Genomic DNA, 7,916 nt, shown 5'->3' on the forward strand with positions numbered 1-7,916 from the left:
AGGATGTTGCCACCTGAAACCATGGTGGGCCAACCTCATCTGGAAACCAACATCTCCAAAGGTTAATTTCTTGAAACCAATTACATCAATATTTATCCAAATATATAGAAAGCAATTTTGATAAGACCTGTTAGTTTTATATTCAAGAAAAAAGATTGCACTATTGCATTGTGTTTTCAGTTTTCCCCTTTGTTAAAGTTATGCTTCCAGAACTCTTATTTATTGCAACATTTTAATTTAGTTTAAAAAAGTTTACCCATTACATTGATTATGTTTTGTGGTATGTGTTTGTAGAAGCTGTCATCACATGTTTTATTTTTATTGGAAAGACAGAGAAGAAGTTTTCTTGAAACCGGATCCTCTCACCCCAAATATCAACTTATACGCCCCAACCCCTCTGAAGCGAACACTTGAAATATTCTTTCGTTTGATCTCAGCAAACCAAATGTCCAGAATCTTGAAGCAAAGCAGAGACATAACGATTGATTTTCATCCACTTTTTTCTTCGATATCTCTGCTTTCACCCAAATCGACGCTTCTCACAGGCGATGGCCATAGTGGACAGAGGGTTTGTTTTTTCCAGTCTGATTCCACTATCTGTTCCTCAATTTTACAAGCGTGAGGTATTTTTGAACCCTGTTGGTTTTAATTTAACATCTACTTGAGGTGTGAAGTTGTTATGTTTCATTAAACTTGCAGTTTTATTGGGTTTGACCTGTTTTTTTTTATTAGATCAGGAAGACAGAGAAGAAATTTTGGTTATATTTACTGCTGCTGTTATTCTTTTTCAGCAAGATGCCAAGGAGTTGGTTCACGTTATGGTTAGTTTCAGATTATTTCCTTATTCTAATTTTCTATTTCATTCTTCTTTTTGAAGATTATAAAGTTTTGTGTAACATAAATTGTACAAAAAAAATTATAGAGATGTTGGCTGAATTGTCGAGAAGAGAGGGAGATGCAAACATAAAACCTGATCCAGATATCGATGTCTTCATGAAGGTAGCAAAAGATTGAATTTTTTTTTTTTTTGAATCTTTCATGATAGAAATTTAAAATCTTTATTGTTTTTCATTCAGGCTGCTGCTACTGAAGGTTAAGAAGGTAGCGTACTCACAGATTATACTCTCAAGCTATTGGGATTTGGAACATCTCATCTCTTTTGAAGGACAGGGTTAGGAAAATTAAAGGAAACCCTGATTTCTGTTGCTTCATCTCTCAACAAAATACTATAAATCAAGGTGAATTACCACATATATAATATACCAGATTTGTTGTGTATAGATGTTTTTTTTTTGAGAGTATTTCACTATCTGTTTTGCTGATGCGTTTTATTTTGGTGGATAACATGCTGCATGCTGCTCCACTTCATTTCCCTGCATCATCTCAAGAAAAAACTGTAAATCAAGGTGAACTACCACATATTATATACCAGGTTTGTTGTCTATATATGTTTTTGTTTTTAGAGTATTCACTATCTGATTTGCTGATGCTTTTTAGATATTGTTCAAGAATCTTGATTTGGACATGAAGGCAGTTACTCCATTTCCCTGCTGTTCCTTTGGTTGAAGATATGAATATGTTTTTTATTTTTCTCTTTTGATTGCAACTGCCAACTAGATAATTAAAAACTGTTTGCTGAAAAACTTATTGATCCTTTACTTTTGCAGGGTGCTTCCAATGGTAATGGATAAGGCAAGGGTATTAAAGATATATAGTTTCTACTATAAATATTGTCCAGAAGAGTGTTTCAAGCAACAATGGCACTTGTTTTAAAGGTGTCATTCTCATTCAGTTCTATTTTTTTTTTAATCCTCCAAAAAATTCTGATGAGAAGTATATCCATACTAGCTTGAAATCTGTCTTATATTACTAGCAAGGTTCATTGTTAAACATTTTCTGTTTTGTTCATGTGTGATTGATTGTGTATTTTTTTTTTTTTCATTTTTCAGATAATTATGAATACCATGGTTTGAATAATGCAAGTGAATCCCTTAAACATGCCATGCAACGTGCTATTGGGATGTGCATCAATTGAGAAGCTTCTGTCCAAAAGGTAGTTATTTGCTTATAATCGTCTGATAAGTGCTAATATTAGTAGACTTCTAAAAACAAAAGCTGTGAATATATTTATTTAACTGTACAAGTTTTTCCATTTATAATCACATCTATGGTTTTAACTATTATATGATATGATGCACAGGGGCAACAATTTAATCTTTTATCTCTCTTGTTGAAGCACTGAAGATGAGTGATACAAGAGTATTGTTGTCTGCTCTTCACAATGTCATTTAGATTTTATCCAATTGCTAGAATCCACCTGAGTCGCTTGTTGACCGGTTTAACTGGTAAGTTATTGGCGACAAGGTGTCTAGTTGGTATGCATTTGATGACGTGTCAATTACATGCCATGTCACCTCACCAAAACTTACCGGTGGTTAAATTGGGAATAGAACATTTTTTCAGTGGAACCAAAACTCTATGATTCTTGGATGGAACAGGTGACACAGCATCCTGTTCTGCTCTGTTCTAAACCTGTTTCCTAATAATTAATTATTCTCATCTTATTACATCATTTTTAACTCCTTAATTTATCAATCTAATCATTATTAATTTCATTCTTGTAAAACCAGGTGTCTATGCCATTTAATGACTGGTTTTCCACTTTTCACAGCGGAAGTGGACAGATGGTTTCTCTTTGCCAGTTTTATTCCACCATTTGTTTCTCAATTTCAGAATCTTGAGGTATTTTTGAATCCTTTTGGTTTTAATCTGTTAACCAAATTACTAGAGGTGGGAAGTTCCTTTGTTGCATTAAACTTACACTTTTATTGGGCTTGTGACCTATTTTTTTATTTATTAGATTAGGGATTCTGTTATGGAATACTATAATTGTAGGTTGTTTCTGCCTTTTCAATTTTCATGAACGCAAACTAATATTTTACTCTTTTTACAGGATGTTGCCACCTGAAACCATTGTGGGCCCCTTTAAACCTAACCTCATTTGGAAACCAACATCTCCAAAGGTTAATTTCTTGAAACCAATTACATCAATATTTATCCAAATATATAGAAAGCAATTTTGATAAGACCTGTTAGTTTTATATTCAAGAAAAAAGATTGCACTATTGCATTGTGTTTTCAGTTTTTCCCTTGTTAAAGTTATGCTTCCAGAACTCTTATTTATTGCAACATTTTAATTTAATTTAAAAAACTTTACCCATTATATTGATTATGTATGGCTTATGAGTTATGTTTTGTGGTATGTGTTTGTAGGAGCTGTCATCACATGTTATGGGAAAGACAGAAGAAAATTTCTTTTACCAAATAATATTCATATTTAGTCCAAGGTATGTCATCTCCTACTGCTGTTATTCTTTTTCAATTTCAAATTTTTCATTGACATTATAAGATACAATTGTGTGATACTCCAGAAATAGGAAAGTACTTTCATTTCATAATTCATACTCCAGGTATGTTCCACCACTAAACCACTCTATATTTTGCTGTGTGTCATAAATTCAGTCATGTCCTGCTTCTCTTTGTCTTTTACAATTAGCATTGTGCTTTAATTTTACTTTGAAAAAACTTCCCATTAACTCATTGTGCATTCAAAAACATCCATTTTGCATTGAGTTTTCATAAATCCTCCTATTTTTAGCATCCTACTTTCACTTTTCTTTATCTAACATCAATGAAACATCAGACTTCTCTTTTTCTCATCTATGCATTTTACTTTGAAACAACTTCCCTTTAAAGCATTCTACTTTCAATAAAAATCATCCATTTTGCATTGAATTTTCAAAAATCATCCCATTTTTATTTAGTGTTCTACTTTTACTTTTCTTTCTATAACACCACTGAAACATCAAACTTTACTTTTCTCATCTATGCATTTTACTTTTTAAAAAATTTCCAATTAAAGCATTCTGTTGTCCACCAAATTCTACTTTCAAAATCATCCCTTTTTTTAGCATTGTACTTTAACTTTTCTTTTTGTAACATCATTAAAACATCAAATTCTCTTTTCTCATCTATGCATTTTACTTTCAAAAAATTCCAAATAAAGCATTTTACTTTCAAAAATTTCTATTTTACATTGAATTTAAAAAAATCATCACATTTTTAACATTGTACTTTACCTTTTTCTTTGTGTAACATCATTGAAACATCACTCTTATTTTTTTTTTCTCATCTATGCATTTACATTGAAAAAACTTGCAATTCAAGCATTCTTTTTTTAAAAACTTCCATTTTACATTGAATTTTCAAAAACCATTCTATTTTTAGCATTGTAGTTTAACTTTTCTTTCTGTAACATAATTAAAACATCAAACTTCTTTTTTCTCATCTATGTGTTTTCCTTTGAAAAAAATTAGACATAAAGCATTCTACTTTCAAAAGCTTCCCATTTTACATTCAACTTTCAAAAATCATCCCATTTTAGGATTGTACTTTAACTTTCTTTTCTATAACATCATTGAAACATCAAACCTTTTTTTTTCTCATCTATGTATTTTACTTTGAAAAATCTTACAGTTAAAACATTCTACTTTCAAAAACTTTCCATTTTACATTGAGTTTTTTAAAATAATCACATTTTTAGCATTGTACTTTTTCTTAATGTAACATCATCGAAACATCAAACTTCTCATTTCTCATCTATGCATTTTACTTTGAAAAAAGTTTCAATCAAAGCATTATATTTTCAAAATTTTCCATTTTACATTCAATTTTCTAAAATCACCCATTTTTAGCATTGTACTTTAGCTTTTTCTCATCTATGCATATACGTTGAAAAAAACTTATAATTAAAGCATTGTACTTTCAAAAATTTCCATTTCACATTCATTTTTCATGAATCATCCAATTTTTATCATTTTACTTTAACTTTTCCTTATGTAACATCTTTGAAACAACAAACTTCTCATTTCTCATCTATGCATTTTAATTTGGAAAAACTTACAATCAAAGTATTTTATTTTCAAAAACATTCATTTGACACCCGATTTTCAAAAATATCTCGTTTTAAGCATTGTACCTAAACTTTTTCTCATGTATGCATTTTACTTTGAAAAAACATTACAATTAAAGCAATCTACTATAAAAAACTTTCATTTAACATTCAATTCTCAAAAATTATCCATTTTTATCATTATATTTTAACTCTTTCTTTATGTAACATCTTTGAAACATGAAATTTCTCATTTCTCATCTATGCAAAGCAGAGAAATGAGAAATTTCATCCCCTTTTTGAGAATTGAACGTCCAGAATCTTGAAGCAAAGCAGAGAAATAACGAGTGATTTTCATCCCTTTTTTTCTTCGACATGTCTGCTTTCACCCAAATCGACGCCTCTCACAGGCGATGGTCATAGTAGACGTAGGGTTAGTCTGAGTCCACTATTTGTTTCCCAGTTTCACAATCTTGATGTATTTTTGAACCTTGTTGGTTTTATTTTGTTATGTGGGAATGCAACAGGTTCTTCTAAGTTCCGAGCTCATACAGATAGGTTCTGAAGAGCGTTTATTGCTAATTACAGAGGTATATTTTGTTTTTTTTCATCTTCTTGACTTAGGTGGGATATATGATATCAACCACCTAATCCTTGGACTATGGGGATTCTTGGATTAGTTGCTGAAATTCATGCAATGCCAAATCTCAGTTCTTATGTTTTCAATTGAAGTATGTTTGAATCTATGTATGTGTAGCACATGTACTATTGTGATTTTGTACATATTCCCATGTTGGTTTTCCCTTTTAGATATTGTTCAAGAATCTTGATTTGGACATGAAGGACAGGGTTAGGAAAATTGAAGGAAACCCTGATTTCTGTTGCTTCATCTCAACAAAATACTGTAAATCAAGGTGAATTACCACATATATTATATACCAGATTTGTTGTGGTTTTGTTTTTAGAGTATTCAAGCTATTTCACTATTTTATTTTCTGGTGCCTTCTATTTTGGTGGACAGCATGCATTTCTCTACTGATCCTTTTGTTGAAGATATGAATGTGCTTTTATTTTTCTCTTTTTATTTTCTGAAAAACTTATTGATCCTTTACTTTTGCAGGATGCTTCCAATGGTAATGGATAAGGCAAGGGTATTAAAGATATATATATATATATATATATATATATATATATATATATATATATATATATATATTGTCCAGAAGAGTGTTTCACTAGCAACAATGTCACTTGTTTTAAAGGTGTCATTCTTCTTATTCAGTTAGTTCTTTTTTTTTGAATCCTTCAAATTCTGATGAGAACGATATCCATACTAGCTTGAAATCTGTCTTATATTACTAGCAAAGTTCATTGTTAAACATTTTCTGTTTTGTTCATGTGTGATTGATTGTGTTATTTTTTAATTTTTCAGATAAGAAACTCTGAATACTCTGGTTTGAATAATGCAAGTGAATCCCTTAAACATGCCATGCAACTTGTTATTGGGATCTGCATCAATTGAGAAGCTTCTGTCCAAAAGGTAGCTATTTGCCTTTAATCGTCTGATAAGTGCTAATATTATTAGACTTATAAAAACAAAAGCTATTAATATATTTATTTAACTGTACAAGTTTTATCCATTTATAATCACAGCTATGGTTTTAACTATTGTATCAACACAGGGGCATCAACATAATCTTTTATCTCCCTTGTTGAAGCACTGAAGATGAGTGATGCAAGAGTATTATTGTCAGCTCTTCACAATGTCATTCACATTTTATTCAAGGTCATTGATCTTGCTCCTAATTGCTGCCTAGAATCCACCTGAGTCGCTTGTTGACTGTTTTAACTGGTAAGTTATTGGTGACATGGGGTCTATGCATTTGACAATTCTATGACCTTTATTATATTTACCTTTGATGACGTGTCAAATACATGCCATGCCATGTAACCTCACCAAAACTTACCGGTTGGTTGGTTAAACGGGGAATAGAATGTCACCAAAACTCTATGATTCTTGGATGGAACAGGTGACACAGCATCATGTTCTGTTCTGAACTTGTTAACTAATAATTAAATATTCTCATCTTATTACATCATTTTTAACTCCTTAATTTATATTAATTTCCCAGGTGTCTATGCTATTTATATTTAATGACTGGTTTTCCACTTTTCACAGTGGAATTTGACAGGGTTTCTTTTTGCCAGTTTGATTCAACCATTTGTTTCCCAATTTCACATTTACTTGAGGTATTTTTGGTTTTAATTTAACTGAATTTTACTAGAGCTGTGAAGTGCCTACGTTTCACCAAACTTACACTTTTATTGGGCTTGTGACCTATTTTTTTATTTATTAGATTAGGGATTCTGTTATGGAATACTATAATTGTAGGTTGTTTGTGCCTTTTTAATTTTCATGAACACAAACTAATGTTTTACTCTTTTTACAGGATGTTGCCACCTGAAACCATGGTGGGCCAACCTCATCTGGAAACCAACATCTCCAAAGGTTAATTTCTTGAAACCAATTACATCAATATTTATCCAAATATATAGAAAGCAATTTTGATAAGACCTGTTAGTTTTATATTCAAGAAAAAAGATTGCACTATTGCATTGTGTTTTCAGTTTTCCCCTTTGTTAAAGTTATGCTTCCAGAACTCTTATTTATTGCAACATTTTAATTTAGTTTAAAAAAGTTTACCCATTACATTGATTATGTTTTGTGGTATGTGTTTGTAGAAGCTGTCATCACATGTTTTATTTTTATTGGAAAGACAGAGAAGAAGTTTTCTTGAAACCGGATCCTCTCACCCCAAATATCAACTTATACGCCCCAACCCCTCTGAAGCGAACACTTGAAATATTCTTTCGTTTGATCTCAGCAAACCAAATGTCCAGAATCTTGAAGCAAAGCAGAGACATAACGATTGATTTTCATCCACTTTTTTCTTCGATATCTCTG

At 31.1% G+C, this 7,916-nt stretch overlaps 1 long non-coding RNA gene across 14 annotated transcripts; it reads left to right on the forward strand.

The window, feature by feature from the left end:
* Positions 1–12: 12 nt before the first annotated feature.
* LOC128125980 (uncharacterized) lies at positions 13–7,391 on the forward strand. 14 transcript variants are annotated; one of them, XR_008223565.1, is made up of 13 exons: positions 68–623; positions 733–821; positions 923–999; positions 1,077–1,238; positions 1,389–1,775; positions 1,950–2,053; positions 2,201–3,023; positions 3,274–5,384; positions 5,479–5,541; positions 5,762–5,865; positions 6,072–6,213; positions 6,384–6,491; positions 6,634–7,391. It is a non-coding gene; the product is annotated as an uncharacterized LOC128125980 (long non-coding RNA). The 14 variants fall into 14 exon arrangements; XR_008223570.1 differs by having other exon boundaries at positions 3,274–3,347; positions 3,432–3,470; positions 5,226–5,865; XR_008223562.1 differs by adding an exon at positions 13–61 and having other exon boundaries at positions 295–623; positions 3,274–5,865; positions 6,634–7,389.
* Positions 7,392–7,916: the final 525 nt, after the last annotated feature.

The sequence above is a fragment of the Lactuca sativa genome, chromosome 5 (assembly GCF_002870075.4).
Source record: "Lactuca sativa cultivar Salinas chromosome 5, Lsat_Salinas_v11, whole genome shotgun sequence".
In the NCBI taxonomy this organism is placed as follows: Eukaryota; Viridiplantae; Streptophyta; class Magnoliopsida; order Asterales; family Asteraceae; genus Lactuca; species Lactuca sativa.